General features: G+C 47.5%; 1 protein-coding gene across 4 annotated transcripts in view; it reads right to left on the bottom strand.

Annotated features, from left to right (window-relative positions):
* FLNA (filamin A) overlaps positions 1 to 15,707 on the bottom strand; it is a 119,779-nt gene extending 104,072 nt beyond the window's left edge. For all 4 annotated transcript variants that reach the window (XM_063936402.1, XM_063936404.1, XM_063936403.1 and 1 more), the window contains exon 1: positions 15,549 to 15,707. The gene's annotated coding sequence lies outside the window, so the exon portion shown is untranslated. The remainder of the gene's footprint in view (positions 1 to 15,548) is intronic.
* Positions 15,708 to 26,252: the final 10,545 nt, after the last annotated feature.

Below are 26,252 nucleotides of genomic sequence, written 5' to 3'. Positions count from 1 at the left end.
CCACTCCCACTAATTTTAGCCCTAGCCGTCACTCCCACGATCACTATCATAGACCCAAGCCGCCACCCAAGTCAGGTTAAGGGGGGGGTAAAATAATTACCCTGTCCCCTGTCGGCATTGCAATTGTCTAGATGCAGGTGTCGATTATGTGACTGGCCGGCTTCCTGGACGCCTGGATCAGTGGTGCAAGTATGCGGGTACGCTCGGGTACAGAGCACCCTTAAGAATATAAACTACGAGAGCGGGGATGGCACACTTGCGCAATGTGGGCCAGCCAGCTAGATGGAAAGTACCAGAGCTCCCTAAAATCGCTCAAAAAAGGCAGAATGTGTGAAAGAGATGTACTCTCCTGTTCTGGCGCTCGTCCCTCTTTAATCTCTGAATGCTGAGTGTCCGGGATAAGGTTGACAGTCTGCTGTTATATACACTCATGTGTCAGAATATATGATACAAAATGATGATTTATTATAAACAAACAATTGCTGACATAAAATCAATGCGCATAAATTGAACTGCAACGTGCTGTCTAGGAGAATTAAGTCCTACCCATGCAGGTGGAGGAGCCGTAGGTGTTCAGAAAAGCAGGGTACCCTGGGAAAATACCCTGCTGGTGGCTCCTCAATTGTATTCCCCAAAAACAAACAGGAAGCAGTCCTGACAGGTCCAGCGAAGTTCAGCTCCACAGGGTATCGCCAACGCGTTTCGGGACAGCCTGGTCCCTTCCTCAAGGCTAGATACCTCTGTGGCAAGTGTCCTATGTTCTTAAATGGTCTCCCAGACAGTCAGAAACAGCCACAAACGGCGGGAAAGTTGACTTCCGGTCCGGAACCGGAAGTAGATGATGCATTCCAAACGGCGAAAATGGTGGCTGTGGGCAAAAGTCTCATGCGTTCCACAGCTGAATGTAAGTCTCTGGATGATATGAAAGCCGTGATTGATGTACAGAATAACCAAATGGAGTGGGTCTCTTGGTATAATAACTGGAAGAGATTTTCTTAATGATGGGAGAAAGCCTGCCACTGCCAGAGACAGAGAGATCATAGAGACGGAGAAACTGTGAATACCAGACACCATCATTAAGAAAATGGGAGACCATTTAAGAACATAGGACACTTGCCACAGAGGTACTATCTAGCCTTGAGGAAGGGACCAGGCTCTATGATCCCTCTGTCTCTGGCAGTGGCAGGCTTTCTCCCATCATTAAGAAAATCTCTTCCAGTTATTATACCAAGAGACCCACTCCATTTGGTTATTCTGTACATCAATCACGGCTTTCATATCATCCAGAGACTTCCATTCAGCTGTGGAACGCATGAGACTTTTGCCCACAGCCGCCATTTCCGCCGTTTGGAATGCATCATCTACTTCCGGTTCCGGACCAGAAGTCAACTTTCCCGCCGTTCGCGTCCGTTTCTGACTGGCTGGGAGACCATTTAAGAACATAGGACACTTGCCACAGAGGTATCTAGCCTTGAGGAAGGGACCAGGCTGTTCCGAAACGCGTTGGCGATACCCTGTGAAGCTGAACTTCGCTGGACCTGTCAGGACTGTTTCCTGTTCGTTTTTTGGGGAATACAACTGAGGAGCCACCAGCAGGGTATTTTCCCGGGGTACTCTGCTTTTCTGAACACCTGCGGCTCCTCCACCTGCATGGGTAGGATTCAGTTCTCCTAGACAGCACGTTGCAGTTCAATTTATGTGCATTGATTTTATGTCAGCAACTGTTTGCTTGTTTATAATAAATTAGCATTTTTTATCATATATTATGACACATGAGTGTATATAACAACACACTCTCAACCTTATCCCGGACACTCAGAATACAGACATTAAAGAGGGACGAGCGCCAGAACAGGAGAGTACATCTCTTTCACACATTCTACCCTTAAGAATATGGCAGCGGGTACTCAGTACCACCTGCCACACACTTTGCACCCGTGAGCGTCATTACCACAATTATAATGCACCACAAAGTAACAAGACCATGGTGCTTGGCAGCATGACAGCGCCTCCCAGTTTGTCAGGGTTACTGGGAGCACAATGGTGATGTCATGACGCCACATCACATTTCCTCCTCTGGCGGCTGTGGCTGGCGTGAAGAGAGGAGCCTGATTGCACTTTTCCGCAGCGTCTCTTGCTGGGAGCATTTATTTCTAATATCATGTGGACACTACTATATATGTCTATTATTATGGGGGCATTAATACATATTTCTATTGTAATGTGGACACTACTATATATTTCTATTATACCAGGGGCACTACTACACTAGTGTTCATTCTAGCACCCTGCACCTTTCAAATCTTGTGCAGTTCCTCTTTCCTGTCTGGGGTGTGGCTCTCTGCTCTGGTGTTTCTCAGCACACACAGGTCTGTATCACAGCACTGAATAATAGATCAGAGTGTGCTGAGAAGCATCACAGCAGAGAGCGACACACCAGGCAGGAAAGAGGAACTGCACGGATTTTGAAAGGTGCAGGGTGCTAGAATGAACACTATACACTATATCAGGCATTCCCAACCACGGTCCTCAAGGCACACCAACAGTGCAGGTTTTAGTGATATCCAGGCTGCAGCACAGATGTTTCAATCAAAATAACTGAGCTACTAATTAAGTCATCTGTGCTGCAGCCTGGATATCACTAAAACCTGCACTGTTGGTGTGCCTTGAGGACCGTGGTTGGGAATGCCTGCACTATATATTCCTGTTATAATGGAGTCATTATTATATATTGTTATAACATTGGGGGCATTACTATATATATTTATTATACTGGGGGCATTACTATATATTTCTAATATACTGGGGGTATCACTATATATTTCTATTATACTGGAGGTAGTACTATATATTTCTATTATACTGGGGGTATCGCTACATATTTCTATTATACTGGAGGTAGTATTATATATTTCTAGCCTTGCTTCCAGAGTGCAAAGAAAATTGGCTTTGTAATGTTGCCACACCACTAGTGTCATGTAGCCACTCCCGCTTGTGGCATGTGGCCACGCCCTCTCACAACACATGACCACGCCCATTTTGGGGGGCACTCAGTACCACTAAGAAAATATTTCTACTTGCACCACTGGCCAGGATCCTTTATCACACCCATCCGGCCAATCAGTAATACCCCTTTCACACTGAAGCCTCCACTCCAACCGGTTTCTGACACAGGATATTGAGCATGTGTCAGAGGTGGGGCTCCAGCTATACTTACCCCTTTCACACCGCTGGATGGCCCAGGGGTAGTCGCCGTTCACAAAGGGAGCTTGGAGATAACGTCATCTCCAAGTGCTCCTGAGTCAATCAGCTGCCTTTCAGACTGCAGCCAACCTGGGACGGAACCGGTAATAACCCTGGTCTCAACCCAGGATGAAAGACCCGTGTCGTGCCAGCTTGCCCGGCAGAAGGGGGTATAATTCAGGAATCACAATACACTTATAATAAGGGCAATCATTATGTATTAAGGAGGGAAAAATGTAATTCTACAATGGAGGCAACATTAGTTTACTATTATAACAGGTGTCAAAAATAATGTTTTGTGTTATAAAGAGCGCAATATTATTAATTATTTATATTAAAGGGACAACAGTAATTGTTAATTGATGTAAAAAAAAGAAATTATGATGGGGCAACATTTATTATTTTATGGCTCTATAAGTGGTGCCCACATTGTAAAATGATAAATATTGTCCCTGTGATATATAATATTTTCCCATAAGATAGTTATTTGTTATTTGCCTCCGTAGTGAACACATACTGCCCTCATTAAACGTGTACGGTGATTCCTCGCCTTCTCATTGGCCAGATAGATTTGTAGATTTTTTTCTAGCAGTTGTGACCAAACCACCATGCATCGCTGCTGGGCACCACCGGTGGTTGAGAATCACCGTACAAACTGCTGAATAGTGAGTTGAGCGACTGGGAGGTCAAAACTGTCAGCGTTATATAGCGGTTTCACACCCCTGACAAACCTGTTTAGTAAATGTGCCCTTTTGTGCCTCAGTGAAGTCACCAGTTCCTAGTGAATTGAAATTCCAGTGAATAGTGAATAGAATAATGGTTTTGCCAACAACACAGCTGCTTCCATTGTGTGCAGGGCTGTAGGGAGGGGTGTGCGAGCGGTGCCGTTGCCCGGAGCCCTGTGGGTGTCTCTGTCGCCCCTGCGTCTGGAAGGCACCCTGCAGCCAGTAGCGCTGTTGCAGTGCTCCTCTACACTTTATACTTCCATCGGCCACACCCACTGCGCAATGTCACGTATTCGGGGGTGGCACAGTGAACCTGGAAGCCCTCTTCCGGCACTGAGCATACTCCAGCAGAAGTTTGAAACGTTCAAGCGAAACATATTGAAAACATCACTACCGGGGACACAAATTGAATGGATTCAACTTTCCTGCATCCAAACATCCATTGTGTTTTAAACAGAAGAGATAGCAGCAAGATGAATGAAAACCATTTCCTTATAAATGCTCTATAAAAGCACATTGGTGTACAGCAGGCGTTCCCAACCACAGTCCTCAAGGCACACCAACAGTGCAGGTTTTTGTGATATCCAGGCTTCAGCACAGGTGACTTAATTAGCACCTCCGTTATTTTGATTTAACCATCTGTGCTGCAGCCTGGATATCACTAAAACCTGCACTGTTGGTGTGCCTCGAGGACCGTGGTTGGGAATGCCTGGTGTACAGTGACCCATAGCAGCCAATCAGAGACGTGCTATTAGCAGTGTAGCGTATTGTGATTAACACTCCAATAAAGCTTGTTTTCCTTCCATGCAGGGAGGCATCAAGGGAAAGTAACAGCCTCATGCAGCGTGCCTCGTCACACACAGACCTCAAGTTAATTGCAGAATATTATCTGAGTACCATAACGTTTCCTTCAGGAAAATGCTGACCTCATCACTCTGACAGACCCCAGAAGAGGTCAGGGCTGGGTGCAGCCAGAACATGGAATTTGGGGGAGGAAACTAACAGGAACAAAGATGCTGAAATGTTCTCACTGCAACCAGACAGCAGGCTATATAAAGTTAGGAATTTAATCCCTTCCCTGCTGAGGGTTTTCTCACCCCTGTGCTGAGCCCATGTTTCCAGGTTTGTGCTCATCAAAATCCAACATCATTGCTACTTATTTGCAGTACCTAAAAAACTTATGTCTTCTTGGTTTTTTTGGGGTTTTTTTTTTCCAGAAGGCATTGTATTGTCTTTATACATTATACTGTTAAGGGCCCCATACACTAGAACAATATGTCTGAGGCTGAAGTCGGAGGCGATTTCCCTTGAACTCTCCTGGGAGCTTCCCGGGAGTGGTTCCATACTATTCCACACGATTTGGTACATTTTACATGCGATCTATCGTATGCGATCCCAGCCATGCCTGCAGGAACCGACATATCACGAGTGCAGCACTAACGATCTAGGGGGGCCGATCCGACCCTCACGGGAACGCGCATCGGATCGGATCGGAAAGGAAACACCTCCAAAATGCCCGATTTCACCCGATATATCGGCCCGAATGCCCCAAATTGGCTGAAATCGGGCATTATCGTTCTAGTGTATGGGGCCCTTTAGTCTTTTTGCTCTGACACATCGAGTAAAATGTAACGACAAAAGTGGAATATTTGTTCCAATTTCAATTAAGTGAACTAAAAGCAAATGTTTTTCTTTTCTTTTTTTTAAATACCAAAAAGAAATACGGATAAGGATTCTATATATACTTTGCCATAACAAAAACATGCACACAGAATGATAATGCTTTTATAATATTTGCCATCTTGATTGAAACAATTACTATGTGTAGGCATGATATGGTAGCAATTTTTTAAATAAGGAGACCGATTTTTTTATTTGGCAAAAGATGAGGTAGATACAGGGGCACACTAAGAGAGGAGCGGGCCCTTGTGCAGTCTCGGTCCAGGCCCCTCCTCTCTCTAACTGGCAGCTCAGTAGACTCTGAGAACTAGGGTCACTAGGAGACCCTATCTCTGAACCAGAGTCTAGTGGGCATCGCAGGTCTCTGGGAAAATAGCACAGTGGCCATTTTCCTGTAGACCTGCGATGCCCACTAGACCTATGGCCATTTTCCCGGTGATTTTCCTACTGCGCTTGCGCAAAACACCAGGAAAATGTCCGCCGCACCATTTTCCCAGTGACTTGTGCAGCCCTGCTGACGGACTCCGGTGGGGGTAAGTATTCAAGAAATGAGTGCAGGGTGTGTGGTGTGGCACCCCTCAGATCCAGGGGACCGTGTGCAACTGGATCCACACTTTGCACTGTAATGGTGCTACAAGTCCCAGAATCCTCTGCGGGTCATTACCTGACCATTATATCTGCACAATGAGATTTACCAAGCTATACTAATTGTAAGTACCATGTCCTGACTCTTTCAAGGAGCTGAGGGGCTGAGGCAGTGGTGGTCCCTATAGCAAAGACGCAGCAGCTGTTCTACAATATGTAAAAGCCACAGAAGGCGTTTCCTACTTTCCCGGAATGTTCCTGAGACTCCGCAATTACAGGGATTCATCAGGCCCCACCCCTGCTTCACAAGAATGTGATAGTTGGGCCCGTATGATGCAAATCATATCATCGTGCTCCTACCCCTTTGTGTGATGACACAAATTACATCATTGCACAGAGCTGGGGTAGGGCCATGAAAATGCAAACTACATCATCAAGACCCCCAGAATTGCCCCTTAGATTTACCAACAGGGTAAATCCAAAAAGTAGGCAAACGTGTGTTAAATATGGCAACAGGTAATCTCAGGTCTCTGAGTTGGTACCCCCCTTTTAGACCGCCAGCTTTGTACATGGGTTACTACACATGAGCACGCATTAACCCGTGTTGCTGTGCGGTCTGAAAGGGCCCAGTTGAATAATCCGGGTTAAGCGACCTGGTATTCCAACTCAGGTAGCGAGTAGGGTTGGACACAAGTTCAACCTGGCTCGCTGTGCTGTGTGAATGGGAAGCCGGGTTGATGCGACCCATTTCCCATTCACTCTGTGTGGACGGGCGGCGCTTGGATATCATGTGAGGGGCCTCAGGCGGGTGACACGCGGGATGCACCTGTGTCAGGCTCCGGGGTGCGACCCACCTCAGGCAGTGTGAAAGGGGTATATGTAAGGGTGTAGTATGGCTGACCGGCGGTCAGCTTACTGACGCCGGGATCCCGGCAGCATACCGACGCCGGGATCCCGGCGGGGAGGGGCGAGTGCAGCAAGCCCCTTGTGGGCTCGCTGCGCTCGCCACGCTGCGGGCTCGGTGGCGACCGTAGGGTTCTATTCCCATTCTATAGGTGTCGTGGACACCCACGAGTGGAAATAGTCCCTGTTGGTCGGCATGCCGACCATCGGGATAGTGAGGGGTCGGGATGGTGGAGGAGGTCATGTGACTGTCGGTCTCCCAACCACCGGTCACATGAATACCACCCATATGTAACTATACAAGCCTGCCTGGAATAGAACAGAATTATCTGAAGGATAAATGTTACAGCAATACTGAAATCATTATTTAAATAATTCCTGATACTCTTCCTATTGGTGCAGACTGTGAAAGGGGGTGTGACCATGCAAATGAATACTCCCAGCGGATCATATATAGTAATAACCAGTGGTGAAACTACTGCCAGTGCAATCAAGGCAGTGCATGTGGGCCTGGCAAGACCTATCCATCCACTGTGGGGAACCTCTGGCACCTGGGCAGACTCAGCAGAGCACTGTGGATTGCACTAACAAATTTGCGATTGAGTGTGATGCCTCTGAAAGACAGGGGTGTGCAGGAAGCAGGAAGAGTTTACTTATACCCCTTTCACATCGCCAACGCCGGATCCCACCGGGGAATTGGAAACGGGTCCTTCCCGGGTGGGATACGGCATTGGACGCAGCTGCTGGTTTCCAATATGCCGGGCGGGTTGCCATAGCAGCGGGGGGTGGAGCCGACAGCGGGGGCAGAGGCGGCGCTGGGAGATGAGACCCAGTATTCAACCCAGGTATAACACTGCTTTATTCCCGGGTTGAATTGCCGGGTCAGGCGACCCAGGATTTCAGCTATGGCACTTTCACACCGCACGCTGACCCGTGTCGACCCGGCAATATGCCAGGTCGATACCGGGTTATTTGTGAGGTGTGAAAGGGATATAAATGAAGCCACAACACAGTTCTATCAAATGGGTGGGTGGAAAGTTCCGTGGGTCATCAGTGATGGTCTTTACTGGAAATTAATGGACTGCCCTTAATACAACTGACATCCAGTGCGCAATTGTAACCATTCGTATACAGTACTAGATAACCTTATACAGTGAGCGCACATTGTGATCTTAGGCACGGCCACACATCGGCGGCCATATTGGACAGGTGGTTGGGCGAACACTGCTTCCTGTTTCCCATAAGCTGTTTGTTCTTAAATGGAGACCATGGTTCAGCTGATCTTGGCCTAGGTTGTGGTATCTGACACTCTGGTAACCAAACCTCTTGGAGCGCTGCCATACAGAAGCTACTTACAAAGTTTCTGCTAATATCACCCATGTTCGACAATGCTGATCATCTCCAGGACATGAACCATGAGCATGCTCATTACATCAACTGTAAGAGGTTTATACTGTGTATATGTAGTGTATGTGTAAAGCGTTTCATTCAAATATTATTTGTGAGAATAGCTTTTAATTCAAATATTACATTTATGTGTGTTGGTGCACTTTACTATTACACATTTCTAAGGTGACTGAGTGAGTGTGTGGTCAATAGCCATTTCATTTAACTCTTAAAAAGAGACTTGCTCCGAGCCCGACCACAAGAGGACATCCACTATGAGCCCCCACTAAAGTAGTAGCCATGATGGGGGCAGGCTCTAGAAGAGCATCTGCTACATCGCTCTGGTACCCAAGGAGGAAGGAGGACAAGATACTATTACTAAAACCAAATTTCACATAAATCAAATTCCCATGATAATCTAGGCTGTCCGGGGACACAAAACTGCTAATATTATTTTAATTCTATGTCAAATACTACTGCTTTTTCATAGATCCAACATTAGCGAGTGCCTTAACCAAAAATCTAAACCAATTGTTCGCCCAAGTTCTAACCCCTTGTGCAACCCGAGGCCGTGATGATAGTAATCCGATGCCGTCGCTCCCCCTACCCACAAATAAAAGCTGAACCTTCTGGGCTTATTCCCACCCCGACAAAAAAACAACAACAACCGCTGCATGTTTCCAAGCAGCCAAGCAACCAACCCACACACAGAACAATGTGGTCACCAAGTAAATAACATTTCAGCCCTGTTTAATAAGAATGGATATGATTGTATTTGGGACGGCGTGAGATGTAAATGCTTGATCATTACGGAACAACGTTTTGGTATGTAATCATCTCCAGCTCCAAGCGCTATAATAAATCTCAGTAAAACATCATGATGTGAAAAAGGATTCAGCAAACGGTATCCGGTCGCCAGCACTTAGGTCGACCACTGTTGGTCGACATGCATTAGGTCAACACGGTCTAAAGGTCGACATGGTCACTAGGTCGGCATTGAAAAGTTTGACATGAGTTTTTTCACTTTTCCCCCCATTTTTTAATAACTTTTTCATACTTTCCGATCCACGTGGACCACGATTGGGAATCGTAACCGGTGCCGAGCGCAGCGGTAGCGGAGTGACGCACCTTACCGCGAGCCATGCAAGGGGACACGGTGCACTAATTGGGGTTCCCGTCACTTTAAGAAGAAGACGACACCCAAATTTTTTTAAAAAAACCTCATGTCGACCTTGTCCACGTCGACCAATGACAGTGTCGACATTTTTCAGGTGTTGACCTAGTCACTGTCGACTAATAGTGGTCGATCTAGTTACTGTCAACCCTATGATCCAAACCCCAGTAATCATCACACTTCACCTCTACAGCAGTGTTCCCAACCCTGGAGGTCCTCAAGGCACAGTAACAGTCCAGGTTTTAAGGATATCCATGTTTGAGCACAGATGGCTAGATCAAAATAACTGAGGCACTATTAAGGGGTCTATTTACTAAGCCTTGGATGGAGATAAAGTGGATGGAGGTAAAGTACCAGCCAATCAGCTCCTTACTGTCATTTTTCAAACACAGCCTTTGACATGGCAGTTAGGAGCTGATTGGTTGGTACTTTATCTCCATTTACTTTCTCTCCATCCAAAGCTTAGTAAATAGACCCCTAAGTCACATGTCCTCAAGTATGGCAATCCTTAAAACATGGACTGTTAGTGTGCCTTGAGAACCGAGGTTGGGAAACACTGCTCTACAGATAAACTTGTGAAAAAAATAAAGGTACGTCATGGGAACATGTTATTTCCGTACTCGCCAAGTTATTATTCCTCAGAGATACTTCATAAACTGTCATTAACTAAAACATTAGTTAAACACACATCATTGTAGGTTGTATCAATGATCAGGAATTTAGATCAACCACTAGATAACCCAGAGTTTCCAAAACTCCTGTTACAGTCCAGGTTTTAAGGATATTCAGGCTTGAGCACAGGAGACTTAATTAGTACCTCAGTCAATTTGATTTATCCATCCGGACTCGAAAATGGATATCCGTAAAACCTGTACTGTAATTACGGAGTTTGGGAAACGCTGAGTTACTCCATTACTACTGAATTGACTTTAACCCATTAGTATTATATAATGAAGCAATAATGTATTTAATTGACTATATTCACACATCAAAAGAAAGTATAACCAACCAACAAGACCTAGCCTTCTATACGAGTCTTATTACCATGATGTCATGTTGACTTATGCAGAAGGGCTTGGTTATGTAATTACACATATGTATAAACAATAGGCTTTTGGTTCCCTTAACTGTAAAATAAACTAATCTGCCCTTTTTGTTAAACACAACATGCCTCAGCGCCAGAGGCGTGTGTAATGTCTTTTTCCATAGTACATAGCTGAAAGAGTTAAACTCTTCTTTAGGACTCCTCACAAATGTATTAATCAGTTCATTAGACAAGTGGGAAGGGTCCAGCATGAAAGTATGTAAGTATATGTATACAGGCTTCTCTGTGAAGAAGGGTTTATAAAGTGGTTGAAGGAAAGGTCAGAGGAGACAGATGAGGATTAAGATGTTTACTTTCTGTGACAATATAAGTCAGTGCTCCTCTGATTCATGTGCTGGGCTTGTTGGAAGGTATGTTTCTGGCTGGGCTGGAGGATGACAGTGGGACGCTGACAGAAGTGTGACTGTAGTGCAGTTTATATAGTGTAGTGCAGTTTAATGAATGCATTTGATTGCAAGCTCTTCAGATCAGCGCATTCCATACTGGTTGCGGTAGTCTGCTAGGGTGTTGCAACACTGAAGGATACCTAGTGTTGCAACACTGTAGCAAACTACCACAATCCGTATGGAATGCACTGATCTGAAGAGCTTACAATCAAATGCATTCATAAACGTGTAGGTTTTAAGAGCTGATGTTTCCTATTAGAAAGATGAAATGTCATTAAGAGTCTATAACATTACAATGGAAATGGAGGTGAAAGTCATTTATGTTCCATTGTCAGACTGTATGACCTATATCCAACAAACCGCTGAAGACAGATGCGACCATGCGGCAGATGTATTAACCTGGAGGAGGCATAAGGAAGTGATAAACCAGTGATAAGTGCAAGGTGATAAACGCACCAGCCCATCAGCTCCAATATGTAAATTGACAGGAGCTGACTGGCTGGTGCCTTTATCACCTTGCACTTACCACTGGTTTATCACTTCCTTATGCCTTCTCCAGGTTAATACATCTGCCCCGTGTAACTAGGCATAGTGGGGATGGATGTGCTGGAGGTATGTCATGCAAGTAAAGAATGTCCTATACAGGGGTGTATCTAGGGGTCCGAGCACCCCTGGCAAATTGGCTGCCCCCCCCCCCCACACACACACATATTTGAAATAAGGGAGGCGTGTCAAAAAAGTAATGTGGCCTTGTGGGGAAAGGGCATGGCCACACAATAGTACTTCCAATTCAAATTATGCCACACAGTATCACATTACACTGCACAGTAGTGTCTCTTATTCACGTTATGCCACACAGTCATACCCCTATAGAAAACAGTCTATAAAGTGCATATGGGGAATGCAAATAGAAAATGGAAATGTGGACCAGTACTAATAAATATATTCCTAATTTTATATGGGGAATGCGGTCAAACCACATTTGCCATTAGTATATCTGATCCTGCCCATAGGCACACACATATACACTTACATACATAGTCACACACAAAACACATACATATGATATACAGTACAGTCAGTCACACATGCAGTATATACAAATACAGTCCCATACATACTGTACATTGTTACACACTTATTCACATACATAGTCACACACTAAAACACACATAAATACAGTAAATACTTATACACACACAAACATGCATTCATACATAGTCACATACATACATAAATTCAGTCAAAGACACACATACCGACAGACTATATAGTATCCCCCCCCCCACCCCCCACATTACAGACAGGGTATGCTGACTGTGTCCTGCTGGGAGCTGAAGTTTATGTTGAGTCTGATTACAAGCGAGGTGCAGTGCACTGCTGCCGGACACTGGCGCCGGCACTAACAGACAGTCACCAAGTCTAACAGTACCACTTGGTTTTACCCCCTGGCCATGCATGGCACAGCCGGACGGCGCCCCCTCCTTGCCTGGCGCCCCTGGCGAGTGCCATCCTGGCCAATAGGTAGATACACCCCTGGTCCTATAGTAGGGTGATCAGCAAAGGTGGGGCGACAAGAACCCCTTAAACTTAAACTCTTCCAATGCACGACGAGAACCCAGCACGTCATCAGGCCACAACTGCTGTGGAACTACAAGTCCCTGAGTGTTTCTGACTGAGCGGACACACAGCAGTAGGAGAGACCCACATTACATTACAATGTAGCCGCAAGCAGCGATCATTTCCAGCATTTTAGGGGTTAAGGGAGGGGCCACATTATGCCCTGTTATACATTATTCTGTCTATGGTGCCTGCCATAATAATCACCTATTGTTTCTGTCCCTATTGGTGGTAAACTGCCTGCTGGGGACATCAACATAGTACATTCTGCCAAACTTCATTGCTTTTTATACCTGTGCCTCCCCACTGGTACATGTTACACATAGGCAGCAAAGGTGTTCCCATAGGCACTGGTACATGTTACACATGGGCAGCAAAGGTGTTCCCATAGGCACTGGTACACGTTACACATAGGCAGCAAAGGTGTTCCCATAGGCACTGGTACATGTTGCACGTAGGCAGCAAAGGTGTCCCCATAGCCACTGGTACACGTTACACATAGGCAGCAAAGGTGTCCCCATAGCCACTGGTACACATTACACATAGGCAGCAAAGGTGTCCCCATAGGCACTGGTACACGTTACACATGGGCAGCAAAGGTGTTCCCATAGGCACTGGTACATGTTACACATGGGCAGCAAAGGTGTTCCCATAGGCACTGGTACACGTTACACATAGGCAGCAAAGGTGTCCCCATAGCCACTGGTACATGTTACACATAGGCAGCAAAGGTGTCCCCATAGCCACTGGTACATGTTACACGTAGGCAGCAAAGGTGTTCCCATAGGCACTGGTATATGTTACACATAGGCAGCAAAGGTGTCCCCATAGCCACTGGTACATGTTACACATAGGCAGCAAAGGTGTTCCCATAGGCACTGGTACATGTTACACATGGGCAGCAAAGGTGTTCCCATAGGCACTGGTACACGTTACACATAGGCAGCAAAGGTGTTCCCATAGGCACTGGTACACGTTACACATGGGCAGCAAAGGTGTCCTCATAGCCACTGGTACACGTTACACATAGGCAGCAAAGGTGTTCCCATAGGCACTGGTACATGTTGCACGTAGGCAGCAAAGGTGTCCCCATAGCCACTGGTACACGTTACACATAGGCAGCAAAGGTGTCCCCATAGCCACTGGTACACGTTACACATAGGCAGCAAAGGTGTCCCCATAGGCACTGGTACACGTTACACATGGGCAGCAAAGGTGTTCCCATAGGCACTGGTACACGTTACACATGGGCAGCAAAGGTGTTCCCATAGGCACTGGTACACGTTACACATAGGCAGCAAAGGTGTTCCCATAGCCACTGGTACATGTTACACATGGGCAGCAAAGGTGTTCCCATAGGCACTGGTATATGTCACACATAGGCACTGGTATTGGGCACCTTGGATATCCGCTTGCACAAAATAAATTAGGCACAGTAGGTATCCTCATTGGCACATGTGGCATTTGGCACATTAAGTGTCCCCACTGTCACATATTCTATTGTAGTTTGTACATTACGTATTCTCATAGGTATTGGGTACGTTAGATGTTCCCATTGACAAATGCATTAAGCACATAAAGTATCCCCATTGGACAATGCATTGAGCAGATTAGGTATAGCCACTGGCACATGCATTGGGCACATTAGGTATAGCCACTGGCACATGCATTGGGAATGCATTGGGCACATTAGGGATTACCACTGGCATATGCATTGGGCACTTTAGGTATAACAACTGGCACATGCATTGGGCACATTAGGTATGGTATCACCACTGGCACAGCAGCTCATGCAAAGAGCACAATCCACATTGGCACAAGCACTGGGCACATTAGAGGACACACTGCACACGCACTGGGCACGTTAGGTATCACCACTGGCACATGTATTGGCACACTAGGTATCACCACTGGCACATGCATTGGGCACATTAGGTATAACCACTGGCACATGCATTGGGCACATTAGGTATTACCACTGGGGCATGCATTGGGCACATTAGGTATCACCACTGGCACAGCAGCAAATGCAAAGAGCACATACAGTGTCCACATTGGCACAAGCACTGGGCACATTAGGTATCACCACTGGGGCATACATTGGGCACATTAGAGGATACACTGCACACGCATTGGGCACCCTAGGTAACATCATGGGCAAAAGCATTGGGCATATTAGGTATTACCACTGGGGCATGCATTGGGCACATTAGGTATTACCACTGGGGCATGTATTGGGCACATTAGGTATTACCACTGGGGCATGCATTGAGCACCTTAGAGGACACACTGGCACATCTGTCAGTCAGGTATCTAGCGCTCGTCTCCCGGGAACAGGCAGCGCACAGTCTGCTCAGCGGTGACAGTGACGGCGGATTAGCGATGTTCGCTGTCAGTCTCCCCATCGCAGCCAGGCTGCATTACTTTCCCAGCCACACACCGTGCTCTGTCACACTACAGATGCCGGGGGCTGTTTGTAGTCCCGGAACCTAGTAACCAAATAAACAAATCTCTCCCCACAAACGTGTCACGGCAGACTGCGGCCAGTTCTGTACACTGTGTACAGTGCACGGGGTAAGGCGCAATGCCCCCTTCTGCTGCGTGCGTTAAGGCGCAGTTACCGCTGCGATAACCTCCATTCACTCTGTGGTGGAGGCTGAGCCCCAGGGCTAGGGGTAAGTGCCCAGCACGGGTCCTGCCAGGGATCCAGGACAGTACAGTATCCGGGACAGCCAGCTTACCTTTCCTTCAGCAACTTCCCAACTAGATCGCGCAGAGAGGCTGGAGCGGTGCTGCGGGCTGCCTGCGCTTCTCCTCCGCACAGGGGGGAATGCCGCACTGTTACCCTGTCAATAGAATGACACCCCCTTGATCTCTCCTCTCTCTCTCTCCGAGATTGAGAAAGCCTTAATTGGTAAAATAGCAAAGTGAGGAGAGGGGGGGAGAAGAGTTTATGGCAGCCTCCAGTGTAGCTGGGAGCCCCGCCCCCCTGAGTTTTGGGATGAGGTCAGCCTTCATTTTCTCAGAAGCCTGAAATTTCTGCACAGCCTCAAGGCAAAAAAATGGGATGCCTGCTCCCAAGGAATTTAACCCCTTCTGTAGTAAGAAGTGGGCATGTAAGAGCTGCTGGGCCCCCCTCCTGCGCTGCAGGGGATGCATTGGCTGAGCAGGAGAGGAGGCTCTGCACAGTGCACCATAATAGTGTAAGGCATGCAGCACACAGGGGCTCTGCAAGTACAGGAGAGAGGGGCTGGTGCTGTCCCTGTGCTGCATATGTTTTATCATGTAAGAAGATGGCATGTGAGAGCTGCAGGGAATGCATTGGCTGAGGAGGAGCACACAGGGGCATAATAGTGCAAGGCATGCATGCAGCACACAGGGGCCCTGCAAGTGCAGGAAAGAGGGGCTGGTGCTGTCCCTGTGCTGCAGATGGTAAGAAGTGGGCATGTTAGAGCTGCCGGGCCCCTCTCCTGCGCTGCAGGGGATGCATTGGCTGAGTAGGAGAAGAGGCTCTGCACAGTGCACCATAATAGTGTAAGGCATGCAGCACACAGGGGCTCTGCAAGTACAGGAGTGAGGGGCTGGTGCTGTCCCTGTGCTGCATATGTTTTATCATGTAAGAAGTGGGCATGTAAGAGACGCTGGGCCCCCTCCTGCGCTGCAGGGAATGCATTGGCTGAGCAGGAGAACAGTGCATAATAGTGCAAGGCATGCTTGCAGCACACAGGGACTCTGCAAGTACAGGAGAGAGGGGCTGGTGCTGTCCCTGTGCTGCAGATGTGTTATCACGTTAGGAACAATGGACGTTTAATGGCTTATCACATACATGTCATTGACACAAATTATTACCCTACAGTAGGTGGTGGAACAACTGGGAACAACCTAGGAACTGGGGGGGGGGGGGGGGGGGTGCGCGCGCGTGTGTGTGTGTGTGTGTGTGTGTGCATATGTATGTGTGTATATATATATATATATATATATATATATATATATATATTCCCGTCGGGTTCCGTTGAGCCGTCATTCCCCATGGATCTCCGTAACTGCATAAAATTTCCTACAGGAAATGTGTTCTCCACCACCATGATTTGCAGCCCTGGTGATGAGGCACGTGTAGAGAATCTTTAGCAGCAGGCAAGCAAAGTGTTAATGCATATGCAGTTATCTTGGACCTGTCTGTCATATAGCTTCTGCAAACCAGAACTGTTTGGGATGCACCCAGATGTAAATGTGACTAATAGTTGTTGTTTTTTTTCCCCTATGGAAACCAAAGCATTTATATGAACTGAGCTGTAACAGGGAGATTCCTATGTCATGCATTGTTCCTGAGTGTCAGAAGAGAAATCCAGCTATAAAATAACTGGTCAGACTGTAAATGGAGACTGATGAGTCAAAGAGCTGTGATTTCTTCTGTGGCCTGGTGTCACTAATGTTACTGGAAGCACTGCGGCGCGGGTACAGCAGGGGTATTCAGCAGGTAGCCCTTCAGCAATGGGATCTGTAATGAGCCGGCTGACCATCAGTGTGCTCTGAGGTTAGGCGGCAATAGGTACAGCTTGGCCATGGAAATCCCACACTACATTGGCTTGTATTTTGTTATTTTGCATTGGTTTCATCTGCTACTAGATCAGGGTCCCATTTATCATCGATCGCATATTCAGTGCGATCTGGGAATGATATTAGCGCTCAGGATCGCACTGTAATATGTGATCGCTTTGGGTAAATATATCATTATGCACCTGCTGGGACACCGGTCCCCTGAGATGCGCTCCTGGGGGTGCCGCATACGAGCGGTCATGCTGACTGCACATGCACAGCGGCCATTTCCGGTGGAGGTTTCCTGGGAGACTTTCCGGACTTATATCTGTGATGTGTGACTACCGCCAGCTGCTGGGACCAATAACGGGAATGCTTCGTATTCCGGAAATTGAGAAAACTGGCAGCATCGAATCCGCATAGAACCCGGGTCTCGGTTTTTGATAGACAGCAAAAAGGTTGACAAACCTTATGTCGACGCCAATTGGTCGACACACCTTAGGTCGACATGGACAAAAGTTCGACATGGACAAAAAGTCGACCGGAACAAGGTCGACATGGACAAATGTCGACATGAGTTTGGTTTATTTTTTTGTGTCGTTTTCTTCGTCGAGTGACCGGGAACCCCAATTAGTGCACCGCGTCCCCTCGCATGGCTCACTTCACTCGCCATGCTTCGGGCATGGTGCCTTCGCTCCGCTACCGCTTCGCTCGGTACAGATTACCGTTCCAATCGTAGTCCACGTGGATCGCTAAGTATGAAAAGGTTCCAAAAAATAAAAAAATTGTGAAAATTTCATGTCAACCTTTTTCCATGTCGACCTTGTTCCTGTCGACCTTTTGTCCATGTCAACCTTTTTTCCATGTCAACCTAAGGCTTGTCGACCAATTGGCGTCGACCTAAGGTTTGCCGACCTTTTTGCTGTTGATCTGGAGTCCGGATACCATAGAACCCTATGGAGGGATGAGAGCAGGTAATGGAGATATCTGCTGCGGTCCCTCCAACATACATTTGGGGGATACTTAATATGTGCGGCTAACCCCCAAAAAGGGTGTTTTCAAGGAAATAGCCACAATCTTTTTTGATAAATGGGCCCTTAGATCTGTAAAGACAGCCACATAGGGAAGCCCTTTGCCTGAATCCCACTCGGGGGGAATTGCAGAGCTGCTGTTGGGTAATGTCAGCAACACTGGTCCAAGCTCCAGAATGTATCGCATTCCAGAGTTTGGTACATATGGGAATGCGGCCAGTTTTTGGATTTTTGCCAGCATTTTCCCTTTACTGGTCATCGTTCTCCAACCTGCTTTACTAATTTCACCAATAATGGATGGTTGAATGGAATATTATAGGGCATTGTGGCATTTGTGACTACACACCACAATGTTGTGCACACCTGGGCAATACAGGTTGCAGCAGAGTATTGCATCTGCCTTACTAAAGATTTACTCGGTAAACCATATTGCAGCAGAGTATTGCATCTGCCTTACTAAAGATTTACTCGGTAAACCATATTGCAGCAGAGTATTGCATCTGCCTTACTAAAGATTTACTTGGTAAACTTAGGGGCCCTACACATTTTACGATGCGCCGCCGAGGTGCCCGACGGCCGATACGGCCGACGAGCGACCCGGCGGCGGGGGGGGGGGCAGTGACGGGGGGAGTGAAGTTTCTTCACTCCCCCCGTCACGCGGCTGCATTGAAGTGCAGGCAAATATGGACGAGATCGTCCATATTGGCCGGCATGCACAGCCGACGGGAGACCAGCGATGAACGAGCGCGGGGCCGCACATCGTTCATCGCTGGAGTCTCCACACTGAAGGATATTTATCATTTATGAACGAGATCGTTCATATCTTTCAGAAAATCGGCCAGTGTGTAGGGCCTATTACTCAGATCAAGATATAGTAAACCTACTAAATCAGGCGCTAGCACAATGTATACTTTAAATTTCTAAAATGCACCTCTTAGAATATTTAGTTAAAAACAGCAGCTCCTATATGGCAACTGGATGCCTTACACAGAAAAATACCCAACTAAGTTTCCAAGGAAACATTAAGAAGCGCTAATAATATATGTATACAAGGTATGTTTTAATATTGCTTAGAACCATAAAACAGAGTATCAAAGTTCAACCAAATAAATAAATGGTAACAAGATTGTATAATAACAACAATAAAAATGTATAATCAATATAACTTGCTTATTATTTGTGTGCAGTACTGCAGTCCATTGTTAAAGGAGACGTGCTGGGATTATCCGCTGATTAATATAGCTCAAGTGCACTGGAGAAACTTCCCCTGGTTTTGGGGGGAATTGAAAATGCTTAGTTCGAGCCCCTGAATTACGGGGCACTGATCTCACCCAATACTGGAGGTCTCCGCTGATTCCCGTCAATAGCGTAATGCAGCTTGTACTGTGGCCCTCATTCCGAGTTGTTCGCTCGGTAAAAATCTTCGCATCGCAGCGATTTTCCGCTTAATGCGCATGCGCAATGTCCGCACTGCGACTGCGCCAAGTAAATTTGCTATGCAGTTAGGAATTTTACTCACGGCTTTTTCATCGTTCTGGCGATCGTAATGTGATTGACAGGAAATGGGTGTTACTGGGCGGAAACAGGCCGTTTTATGGGCGTGTGGGAAAAAACGCTACCGTTTCCGGAAAAAACGCAGGAGTGGCTGGAGAAACGGGGGAGTGTCTGGGCGAACGCTGGGTGTGTTTGTGACGTCAAACCAGGAACGCCAAGCAGTGAAATGATCGCAGATGCCGAGTAAGTCTGAAGCTACTCAGAAACTGCTACGAGGTGTGTAATCGCAATATTGCGAATACATCATTCGCAATTTTAAGATGCTAAGATTCACTCCCAGTAGGCGGCGGCTTAGCATGAGCAAATCTGCTAAAATCCGCTTGCGAGTGAACAACTCGGAATGAGGGCCAGTATGCGGTTGGAAGGCTCTTATCTCGATGTATCCGGAAGAGAAGCCGCAAATTCAGGGTTGAGAGTGGTAAACGGAGGTCTCCTTTCAGGGGCTAGCAGTTGCCACGGTCCTCAATGCGTTTCTCTGCCCAACGTTATCGGCAGTTTCATCAGGAGGTATCCTGCTTCTGCTTAATTAATCCTCCCCAATTGGTGCCTGGCTGGACATCACATCAAAAGTGCCCACCGTTGTGCTTGAAAAGCCCTGTCTGCAGACTTGCCTATGGGAATTTGCGGCTTCTCTTCCGGATACATCGAGATAAGAGCCTTCCAACCGCATACAGTACAAGCTGCATTACGCTATTGACGGGAATCAGCGGAGACCTCCAGTATTGGGTGAGATCAGTGCCCCGTAATTCAGGGGCTTGAACTAAGCATTTTCAATTCCCCCCAAAACCAGGGGAAGTTTCTCCAGTGCACTTGAGCTATATTAATCAGCGGATAATCCCAGCACGTCTCCTTTAACAATAGACTGCAGTACTGCACACAAATAATAAGCAAGTTATATTGATTATAAATTTTTATTGTTATTATACAATCTTGTTACCATTTATTTATTTGGTTGAACTTTGATACTCTGTTTTATGGTTCTAAGCAATATTAAAACATACCTTGTATCAGAGCTGGATTAAGGCTCTGGGAGGCCAGGGGCACAAAAGAGCAGGGGGCCCCCATGGACTAAAATAAAAGCATATATATATATAATATATATATATACATACATACATACATACATACATACATACATACATACATACATACATACATGCAGAGGTGCGGCACTGTAGCCTGATGAAAATCTTTTAACAAGATTGAAACGTTGTAGACTTGGTTGTCGCTTGTCTCATCTTTTGTTCTGAGCCCAGAGTGCCGCACCTCTGCCTGCATACATTTACCTCATGTTGTGAAGGCACCTGGTCAAGGTAACATTATTACAGGAGTGCCGGACATACTGCAATATATATTTCTCTGACGTCCTAGTGGATGCTGGGAACTCCATAAGGACCATGGGGAATAGACGGGTTCCGCAGGAGACTGGGCACTCTAAAAGAAAGATTAGGTACTATCTGGTGTGCACTGGCTTCTCCCTCTATGCCCCTCCTCCAGACCTCAGTTACATTTCTGTGCCCGGCCGAGCTGGATGCACACTAGGGGCTCTCCTGAGCTCCTAGAAAGAAAGTATATTTTAGTTTTTTTATTTTACAGTGAGACCTGCTGGCAACAGGCTCACTGCAACGAGGGACTAAGGGGAGAAGAAGCGAACCTACCTGCTTGCAGCTAGCTTGGGCTTCTTAGGCTACTGGACACCATTAGCTCCAGAGGGATCGACCGTAGGACCCGTCCTTGGTGTTCGTTCCCGGAGCCGCGCCGTCGTCCCCCTTACAGAGCCAGAAGCATGAAGATGGTCCGGAAAATCGGCAGCAGAAGACTTCAGTCTTCACCAAGGTAGCGCACAGCACTGCAGCTGTGCGCCATTGCTCCTCTGTACACCTCACACTCCGGTCACTGATGGGTGCAGGGCGCTGGGAGGGGGGGGGGGGGGGGGGGGGCGCCCTGAGCAGCAATATAAACACCTTGGCTGGCAAAATAATCACAATATATAGCCCCAGAGGCTATATATGTGATAATTACCCCTGCCAGAATCCATAAAAGAGCGGGAGAAAAGTCAGCCGAAAAAGGGGCGGAGCTATCTCCCTCAGCACACTGGCGCCATTTCTCCCTCACAGCTCCGCTGGAAGGAAGCTCCCTGGCTCTCCCCTGCAGTCTGCACTACAGAAAGGGTAAAAAAAGAGAGGGGGGGCACTAAATTTAGGCGCAGTATAACTTATAGCAGCTATAAGGGGACATAATTCAGTTAGTCCCTGCATTATATAGCGCTCTGGTGTGTGCTGGCATACTCTCTCTCTGTCTCCCCAAAGGGCTTTTGTGGGGTCCTGTCTCCTGTTAAGAGCATTCCCTGTGTGTGTGCGGTGTGTCGGTACGACTGTGTCGACATGTTTGATGAGGAGGCTTATGTGGAGGCAGAGCAGATGCCTATAAATGTGATGTCACCCCCTGCGGGGCAGACACCTGAGTGGATGGACTTATGGAAGGAATTACGTGCAAGTGTCGACTCCATGCCAAATGCGGGACAGCCGGCTTCTCAGCTCGTGCCTGCCCAGACGACTCAAAGGCCATCAGGGGCTCTAAAGCGCCCACTACCTCAGATGGCAGACACAGATGTCGACACGGATACTGATACCAGTGTCGACGACGAAGAGTCTAATTTAATATCCACTAGGGCCATTCGTTGCATGATTGAGGCAATGAAAGAGGTATTACACATTTCTGATATAAACCCAGGTACCTCAAAAAAGGGTATTATGTTTGGGGAGAAAAAACTACCAATAGTTTTTCCCCCACCTGAAGAATTAAATGAAGTGTGTGAAGAAGCGTGGGCTTTCCCCAATAAAAAATTGGTAATTTCTAAAAAGTTACTAATGGCGTTCCCTTTCTCGTCAGAGGATAGGTCACGTTGGGAAACACCCCCTAGGGTGGATAAAGCGCTCACACGTTTGTCAAAAAAGGTGGCACTACCGTCTCCGGATACGGCCGCCCTAAAGGAGCCTGCTGATAGAAAGCAGGAGGCGATCCTGAAGTCTGTATATACACACTCAGGCATTATACTGAGACCAGCTATTGCTTCAGCATGGATGTGCAGTGCTGCTGCTGCATGGTCAGATTCCCTGTCGGAAAATATTGACACCCTAGACAGGGACACTATATTGCTAACCGTAGAGCATATAAAAGACTCAGTCTTATACATGAGAGATGCACAGAGGGAGATCTGCCGGCTGGCATCTAGAATAAGTGCATTGTCCATTTCTGCTAGGAGAGGCTTATGGACTCGGCAGTGGACAGGGGATGCAGATTCGAAAAGGCACATGGAAGTTTTGCCTTATAAGGGTGAGGAGTTATTCGGGGATGGTCTCTCAGACCTAGTTTCCACAGCAACAGCTGGGAAGTCAGCATTTTTGCCCCATGTCCCCTCACAGCCTAAGAAAGCGCCGTATTATCAGGTACAGTCCTTTCGACTCCAGAAAAACAGGCGGGGAAAAGGCGGGTCCTTTCTGTCTAGAGGCAGTGGTAGGGGAAAAAAGCTGCAACAAACAGCAGGTTCCCAGGAACAAAAGTCCTCCCCCGCTTCTTCCAAGTCCGCCGCATGACGGTGGGGCTCCACAGGCGGAGCCAGGTACAGTGGGGGGCCGCCTCAAAAATTTCAGCGATCAGTGGGCTCGCTCACAGGTGGATCCCTGGACCCTTCAAGTAGTATCTCAGGGGTACAAGCTGGATTTCGAGGCGTCCCCCCCCCCCCCCCCCCCACCGTTTCCTCAAATCTGCCTTGCCGACAACTCCCTCGGGCAGGGAGGCTGTGCTAGAGGCAATTCACAAGCTGTATTCCCAGCAGGTGATAGTCAAGGTGCCCCTACTTCAACAAGGACGGGGTTATTATTCCACACTGTTTGTGGTACCGAAACCGGACGGTTCGGTGAGACCCATTTAAAATTTGAAATCCTTGAACACATACATAAAAAAATTCAAGTTCAAGATGGAATCGCTCAGGGTGGTTATTGCAAGCCTGGACGAGGGGGATTACATGGTATCCCTGGACATCAACAATGCTTACCTGCATGTCCCCATTTACCATCCTCACCAGGAGTACCTCAGATTTGTGGTACAGGATTGCCATTACCAATTCCAGACACTGCCGTTTGGACTATCCACGGCACCGAGGGTGTTTACCAAGGTAATGGCAGAAATGATGATACTCCTTCGAAAAAAGGGAGTTTTAATTATCCCGTACTTCGACGATCTCCTTATAAAGGCGAGGTCCAAGGAGCAGTTGTTGGTCGGAGTAGCACTATCTCGGGAAGTGCTACAACAGCACGGATGGATTCTAAACATTCCAAAATCACAGCTGGTTCCTTCCACACGCCTACTGCTCCTGGGGATGGTTCTGGACACAGAACAGAAAAAAGTGTTTCTCCCACAGGAGAAAGCCAAGGAGCTGTCATCTCTAGTCAGAGACCTCCTGAAACCAAAACAGGTGTCGGTGCATCACTGCACACGAGTCCTGGGAAAAATGGTGGCTTCATACGAAGCAATTCCATTCGGCAGGTTCCATGCAAGAACCTTCCAGTGGGACCTCATGGACAAGTGGTCGGAATCGCATCTTCAGATGCATCAGCTGATAACCCTGTCTCCAAGGACCAGGGTGTCTCTGCTGTGGTGGCTGCAGAGTGCTCATCTTCTAGAGGGCCGCAGATTCGGCATACAGGACTGGGTCCTGGTGACCACGGATGCCAGCCTTCGAGGCTGGGTGGCAGTCACACAGGGAAGAAATTTCCAAGGACTTTGGTCAAGTCAGGAGTCGTCCCTACACATAAATATTCTGGAACTGAGGGCCATTTACAATGCCCTAAGTCAGGCAAGGCCCCTGCTTCAAAACCAGCCGGTACTGATCCAATCAGACAACATCACGGCAGTCGCCCATGTAAACCGACAGGGCGGCACAAGAAGCAGGATGGCGATGGCAGAAGCCACAAGGATTCTCCGATGGGCGGAAAATCACGTCGTAGCACTGTCAGCAGTGTTCATTCCGGGAGTGGACAACTGGGAAGCAGACTTCCTCAGCAGACACGACCTACACCCGGGAGAGTGGGGACTTCATCCAGAAGTCTTCAAACTGTTGGTAAACCGCTGGGAAAGGCCACAGGTGGACATGATGGCGTCCCGCCTCAACAAAAAGCTAAAGAAATATTGCGCCAGGTCAAGGGACCCTCAGGCGATAGCTGTGGACGCTCTAGTGACACCGTGGGTGTACCAGTCGGTTTATGTGTTCCCTCCTCTGCCTCTCATACCAAAGGTACTGAGAATAATAAGAAGACGAGGAGTAAGAACGATACTCGTGGTTCCGGATTGGCCAAGAAGAGCTTGGTACCCAGAACTTCAAGAAATGATGTCAGAGGACCCATGGCCTCTACCGCTCAGGCAGGATCTGCTACAGCAGGGGCCCTGTCTGTTCCAAGACTTACCGCGGCTGCGTTTGACGGCATGGCGGTTGAATTCTGGATCCTAAAGGAAAAGGGCATTCCGGAGGAAGTCATTCCTACGCTCATAAAGGCCAGGAAAGAAGTAACTGCAAACCATTATCACCGTATTTGGCGAAAATATGTTGCGTGGTGTGAGGCCAGGAAGGCCCCTACAGAGGGATTTCAGCTGGGTCGTTTTCTGCACTTCCTACAGTCGGGAGTGACTATGGGCCTAAAATTGGGTTCCATTAAGGTCCAGATTTCGGCTCTGTCGATTTTCTTCCAGAAAGAACTGGCTTCACTGCCTGAAGTTCAGACTTTTGTAAAGGGAGTGCTACATATTCAGCCCCCTTTTGTGCCTCCTGTGGCACCTTGGGATCTCAACGTGGTGTTGAGTTTCCTGAAATCACATTGGTTTGAGCCACTTAAAACTGTGGATCTGAAATATCTCACGTGGAAAGTGGTCATGTTATTGGCCTTGGCTTCGGCCAGGCGTGTGTCAGAATTGGCGGCTTTGTCATGTAAAAGCCCTTATCTGATTTTCCATATGGATAGGGCAGAATTGAGGACTCGTCCCCAGTTTCTCCCTAAGGTGGTATCGGCTTTTCACTTGAACCAACCTATTGTAGTGCCTGCGGCTACTAGGGACTTGGAAGATTCCAAGTTACTGGACATAGTCAGGGCCCTAAAAATGTATCTTTCCAGGACGGCTGGAGTCAGGAAAACTGACTCGCTTTTTATCCTGTATGCACCCAACAAACTGGGTGCTCCTGCTTCTAAGCAGACTATTGCCCGCTGGATTTGTAGCACAATTCAGCTGGCGCATTCTGCGGCTGGATTGCCACATCCTAAATCAGTAAAA

This window comes from Pseudophryne corroboree, chromosome 8, assembly GCF_028390025.1.
Source record: "Pseudophryne corroboree isolate aPseCor3 chromosome 8, aPseCor3.hap2, whole genome shotgun sequence".
Lineage (NCBI taxonomy): Eukaryota > Metazoa > Chordata > Amphibia > Anura > Myobatrachidae > Pseudophryne > Pseudophryne corroboree.
This window is presented reverse-complemented; position numbering and strand designations above follow the sequence as displayed.